This window comes from Silurus aristotelis (assembly GCF_946808225.1).
Source record: "Silurus aristotelis genome assembly, chromosome: 10".
In the NCBI taxonomy this organism is placed as follows: Eukaryota; Metazoa; Chordata; class Actinopteri; order Siluriformes; family Siluridae; genus Silurus; species Silurus aristotelis.
In genome coordinates, this window is record NC_139583.1 from 8,676,904 (window position 1) to 8,690,021 (window position 13,118).

At 37.4% G+C, this 13,118-nt stretch overlaps 1 protein-coding gene and 1 long non-coding RNA gene across 7 annotated transcripts in view; both read left to right on the forward strand.

Annotated features, from left to right (window-relative positions):
* LOC310731864 overlaps window positions 1–13,118 on the forward strand; it is a 307,021-nt gene that overhangs the window by 201,517 nt on the left and 92,386 nt on the right. The window lies entirely within an intron of this gene.
* Window positions 10,465–13,118, forward strand: part of grm3 (glutamate receptor, metabotropic 3) — a 40,656-nt gene continuing 38,002 nt past the window's right edge. For 3 of the 6 annotated variants that reach the window (XR_014535306.1, XR_014535307.1, XM_083551764.1), the window contains exon 1: window positions 10,772–11,119. The gene's annotated coding sequence lies outside the window, so the exon portion shown is untranslated. Of the gene's footprint in view, window positions 10,658–10,732; window positions 11,120–13,118 lie in introns of those variants that run through there. The other 3 variants (XM_083551765.1, XM_083551763.1, XM_083551762.1) reach the window with 3 other exon arrangements.

Sequence of the window (13,118 nt, forward strand, 5' to 3'; positions counted from 1 at the left end):
ATTTTGTAGCTTAAAGGCTATTTGAAGAGTATGAAGAATTTTACATTAAGTCTAATAACAATCAAGCTGCTTCAAGATGCACAGTTTGATGTAACAATAACAATGTGTTCAATTAGTACATTATTGGTCAATAAATGATATTCCGATATGAATAACTTTATGATTTTAATTTTAAGTAGGGCTATGGTTAGACTAACTGAAGTTAATGTTCTGTTGAAAAGTGAGGGCAGCCTGTGGGACAGATGTCCTCCCTACAGGAGGTTAAGGGACAAATGTAACAGAGCAAACCGGGCACGACACCTTCTCTCCAGGCTTGAGCTGTTAGCTTAGGGCCTTCTCTGTGGGTCACCTCAAGAAGCTAATGACCCTCTCTGGGTCTTTGCTAGCCCACCAAAGGAGCCACCTTATTCTCCCAATCCTGAGGAAACAGCATGTGGTGAAACATTGCAGGTCATTGCACATAGTGATAAAGGATAAGTTACATCATGCAGACTTGCAGTTTCTTTTCTGCTACTTTCACAGTTTGTCTCGTTACTTCAACTTTAGAAACACTGCATGGTCTGCAGCTCTAAGCCATATCTGTGCACTGTGGATCCTACTGACACACCAGTCCAGGATCCCAGTCTCAAACCAGAATCCACCATTTCATTGATGTCCCACATTGTGAAGAAATGTTGCTGTATCAGTAATCCGAATAAATCAATAATTCAGTACGCCAATGTTAATTTTTGATGAGCAGGGCTTCTGTGGTCAAGCGCTAATGAATTGTGGCCGTGCTGGTTAGAAAACTGTGTTCACTTGAGACTGAATGAAGAGAGCACATCCAGAGTGAGAACACATAGCTGCCCACCATTATGTTAAACATACTGACCTGCTTTTTTGCCCAAATGCTAATCACATCAGCCAGCAAGTCAAGCTCAGAATCAACATGTTCATTTAAGTGCTTATTTTAGGACTTGGGGTTTCACAGAGAGATAATGTTGAAGGTTTTGAATATGTCTGAATACCATTTTCAGGAAATTCATTTCTGTGTCTATATATTATACAGTGCATGAGGAGCTAATGATGCAGACTCGTTAAATGGATGTAACTATAAAGTAAGTTGTCCAAAATTACAGGCTATAAATGAAGTGCCACCTTCTCCCACCTTCTTACCAAACCAACTTATTATGGTATAAATACAAATAAAATATTCAGGGCATATTGTTAAATCTTCTGCTATGCTATAAAAGTTGGAGGCGCACAATTGTATGGAATGTCTTTAGGAGACCTCTCTAGGAGACTCAGACCTGTTCCAGCATAATATTGACCCTGTGCACAAAGTGAGCTCCATGCACATATGGTTCACATAGATTGGAGTGGAAGATCTTGAGTAGCCTGCTCTAGAGCTCCAAACTCAACCCCGTTGAACATGTTTGGTATGAATTGGAATGCTGACTGCTTTCCAGACCCTCTCACCTTACATCAATAATTGACTTTACTAATGCCCTTGTGGCTGAATGATCACAATCCTCCCAGAACCCCTCCCAGAAGAGTGGAGGTTAATATAACAGCAAATGGAGACAAAATGAACACATACAAATCTTGTGGTCAAGATGATTGTCCATATGGTGTATGTTTATGAGTATATATAAGTATATATGGTTGTAACAATATGTTCTAAAATTCATACATACATTCATGCATTCATACACAACTCTAAGGTAACATATACTTAAGTTATAACTTTGTAAATGAATGGATCAGTCTCTTCCAAAATCATTTCCATCTGCATTTTTATAATATTGTGCATATAAAGTGGTTTGACATGTGAGATTATGTGAACTCACAGCACTGTTGCTATCTTTAAAACTGTGCAAAACTGTGTTAAAATCTTTAAAACTGTGCAAAATCGAAGTTACATAAAGTTAACAAAATTAAATATAAACAAGCTTTATTAATACTGCAAAAATCACTGTATTAACAGTGTTAACAGAACATGTTAATAGCTATGCTTCATTATTTATTTGATGCGCAATGATTACGCATATACAGTATTGCATCATCATTAGCTAATGATAAGTGTATTTTATTTATTTTATTGTGATAATACTGTATGTACATATGAATGTAGTTCATAATTGTGTTTATACAGAAGATTTGTCAGGCAGTGGGTTGCATCAAATACATATTAAGTTACTTCATAAAACTAATTATCCATACATTTCATGTTTGTATTTGGAAAAATACAATATGTGTTATCACAAAGTCAGAGGCACACATTTGTATAAGATGTATTTGGATATGGTAGCATTACATTACTTGAACAAGGAGACAAATGCATAGCTCAGTGATGATATGGTTTACATTGGTTGGAGAGAAAGATCTGACCTCAAACCTATTTAACACCTATGAGATTAATTGCACCCTGACTGTTGACTACACCACAGGCTTCCTCACCTAAAATCAGTACCTGACTTTACTAATGTCCTTGTGGCTGAATGAGCACAAATCTCCACAACTACACTCTAAAATATAATGGAACATCTTCTCAGAAGAGTGAAGATTATTATAACAGCAAATGGAAGACTACAAGACAAGCTTCATCTAGAACAGTAAATTAGTTTCTCTGTAAACCTTAACAGTTTTATATAAGACTATACTATTTTTCCTTTGAAGACTCCTATAAACACCATTCATAAGAACAAGTAACTCCTTTTATCTAGTACATGAAGTGAACTGTAATTTGGCCTGTGCCTTTATTTTTGCAGCACTCCGTTTAAGGTCACATAAGTCCTGCAAAGGACTTTTACTGCCTCAATCTGGTTCCCATGCTTCTGTTACCAGGGTTAAGTACTGTCCAGCCCTGCAGTCATACAATTTATCAACATAAACAGTTAGCATATGCCTCCTCTTCTTTTCTTGACCTATACTATAAAAAAAAAAGCAAGCAACAGTTACTTTTACAGTATTCAGGTGTATGTGCAACACTTATTAATAGTATTAATAACTTATAATATATTCATATTATAAATAACTTTTTAATACTTTATAAACATTAATAGTTTAAACTATATATATTTATATATATAAAACTGTTAAAGCTATTAAACATTTATAGTTATGTTCAATAAGTTATTTATCACTTACAAGTTATTGTTGTGATTACAAGAAAAAAAAATTGTAATGTAAAAAAAAATAAGTTGTGATAATGAGAAAACAACGTATGTTGCTACTAATCGCAAAGAACATCATTATCTCCAATTGATGCTGTGGCGATGGAGACTCCTTCCAAGTATGTGAGACTCCTTCCATGTATTTACATTTATGGCATTCGGGAGAAGCCCTTATCCAGAACCACTTCCAATAATCCTATTTAAGCATATTAGCAGTTAAGGATTAAGATTCATATTTATGGGCCAACCATGGCAGCTTGGTGGTGCTGGGATTTTAACTCACAACCTTCCAAACACCTTTCTTTCCCAATTCTCCTCAAGAAATAAAAAGTAATAATATACACTTTTTTTAATCAGAATGTTGCTATAAAACAGTAAAACATTCATACAACTGCATAAACTGTATAAACATGTGATTTGAATTACAGCTGCTGTAATGACACCTTATGACTAATCAGATTCAAGAACTCAGTGCCACTGTCATATAATATCCAATATCTACTGTTTTATTGTGTGATTTAGGTGTGCCACATTCAGTCAGGGAGATTTATTGAAGCATTCTTAAATATTTCAATACTGATATAAACCAAGTATTTATATAAAAATATTCCAAAGCTCAAAAGCACAAGGAGTCAGTAAGAAAAAAAAAAGCATGTGTGCATCATGCACATATTTCCCCTGTCAACCTCTAACTCGTGGTTAACTGTAGTAAAACAGATGCTTGCATACTGAATTGGATATTTTAAATGCTGCTTTAAAAAAAAAGAAAAAAAAATAACAGTCACCATAAGGCAGATGAACAATATACCTGTCCATTTTCTATTCTGTGGCAGCATTTAAAAGTCATCCTATCATGCTGTCAGCCATTTTCACACAGGATGATGAACAGCAAGCAGATTTGTACATCTTAAAACCGGGTGTGTCCAGGGGTTAATTCGGGGTGAAGCAACACAGAGCTATTTTAAACGATATTCAAATATGCACACATAAATCTCAAAAAGAATTCAAGCTCATTTGTCTGCTCATTTAGAATTGACATAAAAGCATACAGAAGCGTTTTTTTTGTTTTGTTTGTATTTTAATAGCTATTCTTTTTGTTTACTTGTGTTTCTGATATGAAAAATAATTATGTATACTTAATTTTTGGTGTCAATTCATATTTTAAATATGTAAACACATTTTTATTATTATCATTATTATTATTGCAGGTGGTACTAAAATAGGGTTTGTGTCTTTCAAATTAGTTTTTACAAATACTTGTCATTGTCTAACAATTTTTTTGTTAGTTTTTTCTTAAAATTCTGATGAAATTTGATTTTTTTTGTCTTTATTGTTTTTTGTCTTTATCAGAGCTACTCTGTAGTCCCTAAAGAATAGCTAGGCTCTGGGTGAACTAGAGCTAGTGCTAGCTGAACTAGCTGAACAAGAGTACATATGAACCAAATAGCCTATATTGTGCTCCTGATTGTACCAGTACCCATGCTGGGAATCAGGATGATACTTGGAGAGGTGTCATTCAAATGATCTAAACCCATATAATGAGGGCTCAACACAAGGGCTAAAAGTCATTTATCATTTTTGTGATTGTATCATCAGGCAGCAAGTTTAGGACATTTGGGTCACAAAATGTTATAGGATGTGGCCAGATAACATATTCTAATGATATAATCATATAATTATAATCATATAATAATGGCATAGGTCCAAATAAAACCTTATAGTACACAGCTGAGAATCAACATAAACAATCAACAACTTCTATTCCTAAGCACAAAGCACTAATTATTCTACAGAAATGAATACATCCAATGAGCAAAACATTCTCTGGAATCTTTACTAAGTCATAAATCATGCAGTTTGCTATCTATTTCTCTGGTGAAGCTGAACACAGCCAAGTCTGAATGTTTTTGAAGTTTCTGGACCAGCCGATTAAACGCAGAGTGCATTTCCATGCTACATAACGCATGCCTCGTAAATTGTTTTGTTGTTTTTGCTTTCGGCAAGCAAATCATTATATTCATCAAACATCGTCTTCAATAAAAACAGGCAGACATGATATCCGGGCTTTTTGTCTTTAGGATTTTTTTTTATAACCTGTTCAACAGAATGACTTTAATGACTCTTTGATTCCATGCCCCTGAACGATATTAGCTCATCTAAAAAATCAACATGGTCCATTTAGGATTTTACAAAGGTACATAGGAAAGAATTCACTGATGCATTTAATGCTTTATAAGACTCGATGTTTTTCAAAAGTGCTGACAAAAAAAAATAAAATATACCAAATGTCAACCTTTAGAGAATATAAAGTAAAGTGTGCTTTGTGTCTGGTTGCAGTTTATGATAAATATTTTATTATGACATTGTTTTTTGAAAGACAGAGAGACAGAGAAAAGGAATATGTGTGTGTGCAAGAACCCACTGAGTAATAGTCAATCAGTGGGTCATGTCTACCATTGCACTGATGATAAATGAGGCATTGATAATTGTGTTAATACTCTGATTCGGTCGCTTAGTTAAACATTTGGGCTGCGCTTGTCTACAGAGGGAACAGCAGATGGACTCAGATGGAAGTGTTCAACTCTCTCTCATTGCAACCCCAACACACACACACAAAATCTTCTCTACAAACACAGACATTTACTTCCCTACTTTTAATTCTCCTGTCCCTCTCCTCATCCCCCTTTTCACCCTGTCCGGTATCCTCTACTTCTTTAGTTTTTTTAATAGATACCCTTTTTGGGTTTTCTTTACTGCTGTCCCTTCCTTTACTGACAGCTCAGTTGGATCCTATGGTGAGTCACCAGCACAAAAGCACCCATTCCGCTGTGAGAGAGGCTTCTGACCAAACAAAGCACTTCTGTCCAGCATACATGCATGCAAACACACAAAGCTGCCATTCTTCCAAGTCCCAGCGTGCATGGCAGAGGATAGCTTAAGACTGATCCGTCAAAGCTCCAATCCAACAGCAGGGCTCTGAGAAAGGGGACTGGAAACATCTCAGAGTGGCAAGCAGATCAGAGCACTTCCTTGTAGTGAAAGAAAAAAAGTTAAGAGTTGGTCGCTTTCTGATACACATTTGCAGTTCTGACAATGATTTGGGCTGTAAATCAAATCAAAAAAATTTATATGAACATGAAATTACTTTTTATATTATGCACTAATTATTAATAATATAAAAATATTAGCACTAATACTTTACATAATACATTACTAATGCTTTACATAAACTGATTGAAATGTGCTGTCATTTTACAAAGAAAACATTTATTATAGTACTTTTCACTGTTCGAGTTTTTTTTTTTCCACCACACAAATTTCTGCATAGCTTTTACGTTTTTGGCTTTTTTTTTTTATCCATCTTTCTGTCTGTATCTGTTGTTTTGGTGTTTTAAGAGAGACTAGCTATGCAATAAACATAGCACCTACTATAAATAGCTACTGCTATAAAGGTTACTTACATTAACATTTGCGGCATTTAGCAGACGCCCATATCCAGAGCGACGTACAATATACAACATAGTATTTATTTGCAATGGTTGCTTAGTTGTTAAAAGAGGTAGAAATTAGAAGGTTGTGAGTTCACACACCAGCATGTTACCGTTTAGTCCCTGGGTAAAGTCCCAACCATTTTGGATCAAATCATCAGTCAAATGTACCAGAGTAATGCACAATTCAACTGGTATGTATGCAGAAGGTACATAAACCTCTAAAAAGAACAGTCCTTCATTAGATGTTCTCATAGTGAAAAAATTATTCAATAATTTACATTAGGAAGCCTTATATCAGGAAGTCAATGTTCATTCATAACAATTCAACCAAATGCAAAAATAGGAACATTTGTATGTGTCATATGTAGCTATACATTTTGTGTGGGATTCTGTGTCTTCTCTAGATGAGAGAAAAGGGTTGAGATCATATCCCTCAGGCGGTCCTTATTGAAACGCTGCCTTTCCAGCTTCATTGTTTTAGATGCAGGTGGAGTACAGGTTTAATACGGGCTGCCTGTTACTCCTGCCTCATTTTAGGTTATTCATCTTAAGTAGATGTTGCTTTACTGGGTCATAAGCACACTGACACAGATCCTCACAAATCCAGGCATGGTGAGGCCATGCTTTTTAAAGTACAACCGCTACATGCGCAAAAGCAGTTTTAGTAATGCTGCCGATTAATACCTTGTGCTACATACTGTGCATGTTTCATTCCAGTGCTCTTCATCTGAGCAAGAAGATAAAGAGAAGCATAATCAGCAAATATTCAGTACATAAAGATTGGGAAAAGATTTTCTCTCCTGTCCAGTCAGCCATTTTTTGATACATTTTAATTTGATATAGCCTTATATAGTTCTTGTTTTGCTTTCTTGCTTTCCTCAGACAAAACATCATAAATAAACATTTTTTCATCGTACTTTTCATCAGCAATAATAGCCCACGCTGTATAAAAGAGCTTGTACAAGAAGATTCTTTTCGTTTTTTGTGTGTGTGTGTGTGTGTGTGTGTGTGTGTGTGTGTGTGTGTGTGTGTGTGTGTGTGTGTGTGTAAGTGTGAGATGAAATGTCTCTCCTCTTGCATGCTTTTGACACGAGCAGCAAAATTAAAAAATCACATTTTGTCAGATTGCCTTCCACACCGTATTGACTTTGAGCGAGATTTTCTCCTCTTACATGCGTTTGATGCTCACAGTGTGTTTGAGAGATTGGTGCTGAGCACAAGTGCACTAACAACACACCATGCATGTGAAGCAGCTAATGAAACACACACACACATATGCACACAACCTTTTTTTTAATTTCACACGGAAAAAAAATTAAAAGGCATGCTAATTTCCAATTCCCCTCCACACCTCAGCAACTTCACAAAGTGCTAAATCATTAATACTTAGAGAATTATTACTTTTTTTTCCTGAAATGAACATTTTGTATTTTTCACTTGGTTGAACATGGACAAAAGTGGGAGGGTGGGGGGATGAGGGGGGGGGTGGACTCCTGTTCAGTCATGCATGTCTTTTTCTCTCTTCCAATCGCCACCCATTCAAGAGGAAGCGCAGGCTTAAATACTTGCATTTTAATGACACTTGCTAAATTGTTCTGCCTTGATGCCCAAGCCCAGTGTCCACAGCAGGAAAGACGGTTGAGGTGAGATGAGGTGAAAAATAGGAGATGGAATTTAAGAACCTGCAGCTCTTGACCAGTTCAATTCATTCAAAGAATTTCGTACAAATTGGCCAGATGACTTTTCCTCCGCTGTGTGAGTCACGTCAGGGCCGTGTTACACTGCTGTGAAGGGTGAGACAGAGGTCACAGTGATGTCGTATGGATGGATGTTTTGGGGATAAGCAAAGCCAGTGGTTCTCATAACTGAACTGAAATGTGTTTCTCCTTTGCATGTAGCTTGTCATGGACTCATCAACTTAGTATCAGATTACAAACTAAATGGATATCTATTTAACTGCAGCACATTGTTTTCCAACACTTTGATGAAAGACAGACATCCAGTGTATGCAGAAATCACATATCAGGCAAAACATCTTCAAGCAGACTCTCAGAATTCTCTCAGAAATTGGTCATTTTACAATTTCCAGCCGCTAGCCAGCTTTGCACAATCACTTGACAGCTGGGTGGACAGGAGGGTGAAACTTAGTACCTGTGTCCTTCTGGACACATGAAGCCAGCCACGCATACCTTTCCAAACTGCTGCTCATGCTACATTAGAGTGCAGCTGAACATACTCAGAGGATAGTCTTATCTTTACTTCTCCACATACATTTCACATTTAGATTTATGCCATTTAGCCATAGCCCTTATCCAGCGCGATGTACAAAACTACAGGGAAAAAGATGCTAGTTTAAGTGTTTCAGGAAAAAGAACATTTCTTGAAGCCAGTAACTCAGCTGTTTGGACATCTAGGGGAAGTTCATTCCACCACCTTGGTGCCAGAAGAGAGAAGAGTCTTGATGTAATCAGTCCTCTTACCCGGAGAGAAGGTGGGACCAGATCACCTACAGTAAACAACAGCTGTCCATTGCTTTTCCATTGACACAATTATCCCTCCCACAATTATCTGACTAATTAAGTAAGATCACTGATCATTTCAGCCACAGCTACATATAAAGGCTTTTTCCCGTACATATATAATATACAGTATGTGGAACATGTTTATTTATTCATGTATATATTTAATTTTCATTGTATATCATTATACACATTTTGATCCTAGTACTTCTTTAAAATAATAATGTAAAATAGAATCTGAATGAAGACATTTCAGGAAATGGTTTGGTTCGAAGTTTGCATAATACAATGCATATTTATTTCACCATCGTCTTGCGCTAGGGCTTCTGGCCTTGCCAGTTCATGTATTTTATGGGGCTTTGTTGGGATAGTTAAAGGGACATTTTCTTCAGTCACTGCACCTTTAAATGGTGTTTTTTTAAAGACTTTTTCTGATAAGGGTGGCAGAGAAACAAAGCTCCTCTGAAAACATACTTTAAATTCTATGCTGTTCTCTTCACCCTGGAGAAATGGTTCTTCAGTTTGTCCAGCTTGATCATTAAATAAAAAGCAGGTTCCCCTATTGTAACCTCACAACCTCTTACGTGACTCAGTTAGTTCTTAAAGTTACACTACATGATTTCCCGGAAGTCTCTGTACATAGGGGAAATTAACTTTGCATACTCGCATAGAGATTATATCATATTATAATATTTTCATACAGGTTATTTTTTTTATTTTCTCTAAGAATGCCTTTGACAAAAGAAGAATGTACCAGATAGGGAAGGTTGTTAGGAAAGGTTGTTCGAGCCTTGTTTCTCTCAAGCAACCTACTCTTATGGGCTCTGTCTCATACCATCTCAGGAAGATTTTTTCTTTGCCACTGTCGTCACTGGCTTGTTCAGTGGGGATAAACTTATAGACAGTAACATAGTTCAAATTTTATAACCTTCTTATCTCTGTAAAGTGGCTTTGGGACATTGTTTTTACATTTTGGCTTTACAATTGAACTGAATTGAATTATTTTAACAGATAACATGGCAAGCACATTACACAGGACGCTTGCCAGAGGGAGAGCCGAAGTTAGGAGATATGTCCACATGTTGTGGAGGATGCTTGTATATCAAGAAATTCTACAAAAACATTTCTATGTATGGAGACTTTTGGAACACTATGTTCTCAAGGAAAGAGGGGAAGGCATGGAGGCAAAATGTATGTTTACTCAATACAGTATGTAGGTTATAAAAGGTATGAATGACATGCAAGCATGTTCTCCTCCCTCATTCAAATTGATACAATGTTCTGTTTACACCATGGTCCACAGTTATTTGCAGCTGAACGCCCACTCAGAGTACATACACTGGGCCGGTGGAATACTTTTTTTTTTTGTCTCTCGTCCTCCCACACATCCACATACACTCATTCATCACTTCCTCTGCTGTCTCACTTAAAACGGTCTGATCCAGTTGTTGTGTTTGTGCTTATACCTGGAAGCATGTGTAACCTGGCAAAGGTGAGTCTGAGGGACTTCTTCTGTCTTCATCCGATTCTAAGCGCATCCGCACCACATCAGCTTTTGTTGCTAGGAGACAGAAGCATCCTGAGGCGAGGCCGCCTCCTCAATGCCAGACGCGTTTGCTTTTTTCCCTCTACAGCAACGTGTTCTCTCTCTGTCTCTCCCTCTTTCCTCTTCCCCCTCTCTTCCTCTCTCTCCTGCTCCTTTCTCTCTCTCTCTCTCTCTCTCTCTCTCTCTCTCTCTCTCTCGCTCTCTTTCTCTCCTTTACTATCTGTCTCTCTTCCTCCTCCCCCCCCCCTCTCTCTCTCTCTCTCTCTTTCTCTCTCCCACTCTCTCTCTCTCTCTCTCTCTCTTAGTGGCTACAGTGTGCTCCTGTGTGCGCTCCCACAGAAGTGGAGTTTATCTTCTCAGTAAAGACGGGAAAATGCGGAATGTGATCATCTGGGATCTCTGCTTCAGGTACAACTGCGGCATTTTAAAGAGTTTATTTTTATATTTTTTGTTGTTTTTGTTTATATATATATATATATATATATATATATATATATATATATATATATATATATATATATATATATATATAAAAACACACACGATGCTCTATAATAAACAGCATCCTGCGTAAAGATGCAGCAAATCTCGCACTTAGTGTAGACAAAATTATGATAATTATGATGATGATTATTATTATTAGAAAATATTCTCTAGATAATATTTATAATATACATGACAGTGTCAGTCTTTGAGTGATGGTTTAAGTTGCAGAGGGAGTTTGTGAGAGCATGATAGGAGAGCAGAAGTGCAAACTTTCCTCTGATCGCCTTCAACTCAATTAGAGGATCGCTGATGTCGATGCTCCTGCGCACTTACGACAGTTCGGTGAGGTTGTAGGAAGTCTACCTCCAATATATATATGTAGTTGCTACTTGCACTTTTCAGCCTAACTTTAAGTCAGTTAAGTCATCATATTAATGTTCTCTCTGTGTGAGAGCTCTGGGCCTGGGTAGCGCATCCAGACGCACAGGTGCGCGCAGGTTTGCTTCTCTTTGCGCACTGTTTTTGTCAGATGACAGATGCTTGTTCGTGTTGTATGTTGATGTCCCAAACAGAGATGTGTGTGGGACTTCTCTACCTGATTTAGGTACATCGTAATATCATATTGACTCCGAGATCTGGTTATTGTAGTGCGCATATCTCCAACGCGGCACTTTTGGATCAACACCACCTTTTGGTGAACTTCTAGATTAAGAAAATGCTGTAGCTTACCATGTGTTAATGGGTCACTTGGGATTTTTTGAGTGTGCATGAGAAACCCTGGAAGTATCGAGCGAAAAGGGAATCGATCCAAGCACCTCGGGTCAGGTTGGTCGGGAGCGTTGTGGAGAAACGCGGTGTGTTACAGAGCGGAATGCTAATACTGCTGTTTACACAGCACTGCTGATACACCTCGAGAATCCGGACATGCAAAACACACACACACACACACACACACACACACACACACTCACACACACACACACACACACACACACACACACACACACACACACACACACACACATAAACTAGTAATGAATTAACAGCGTTCAGTTAGAGCGTTAAACGCATGTACACAGTATAGTATACATAACAGTAATGTATCTCCTCTTCTAGAGATGTAGAGGTGCAGAAGCTTGGTGTATCTCCGCTTGTAGAGATGTAGAGGTGCAGGAGCTTGGTTAACAGGAGGGAATGCCCTAGAGGTGCCTGCACACCTACACACTTCATTTCATGCCTTCTTGGTTTTATTGCTTGGATAGAACAAGCCTTGCAGATATACAGTATAGGTAATGTATAGGATTTCAAATTTACCTTATGCTCTGAGGGGAGCTGTAATTTAAGCATTAGTGTGTGTGTGTGTGTGTGTGTGTGTGTGTGTGTGTGTGTGTGTGTGTGTGTGTGTGTGTGTGTGTGTGATTATGAGCCAATAATTAAGTAATCAGATACAAAAAAGTCATTGCTGGAGATTTCTTAGAAAGTGAAATGTTTTACATGTACTTGAAGGCAAACTTGGAACATTGAATAAAGCCTACTCAGTTCAACCTCTCTGTGTTTAGCAGACAGTCAAAAATGCAACAAAAAGCAAAACTACTTAACATGTACAAGGAGCTGTGTAGAATGTACAGACGAATTAAATACACATTAAAAGGTGTTTTAGAAAGGTTTTAGGTTTCCCTTCAAGCCACCAAAACAACTTCAGTCCAACTTGGCATTAATACTACGATTCTGTAGAACTGCAATGGTGAGATAAAGATTGTTTTTCCAATATAATTGCTCAATTGGTGTTTTGGAGATGGTGGTGGTGGAGAATGCTGTAAAACATGCCATTCCACAGGTATTTCATTGGGTTAAGATCTTTTCATGAGTTCCTCCAACTCTTCTGGGAGTCCGTTTGTGCCTTGTTTATAGTGGTAAAGTG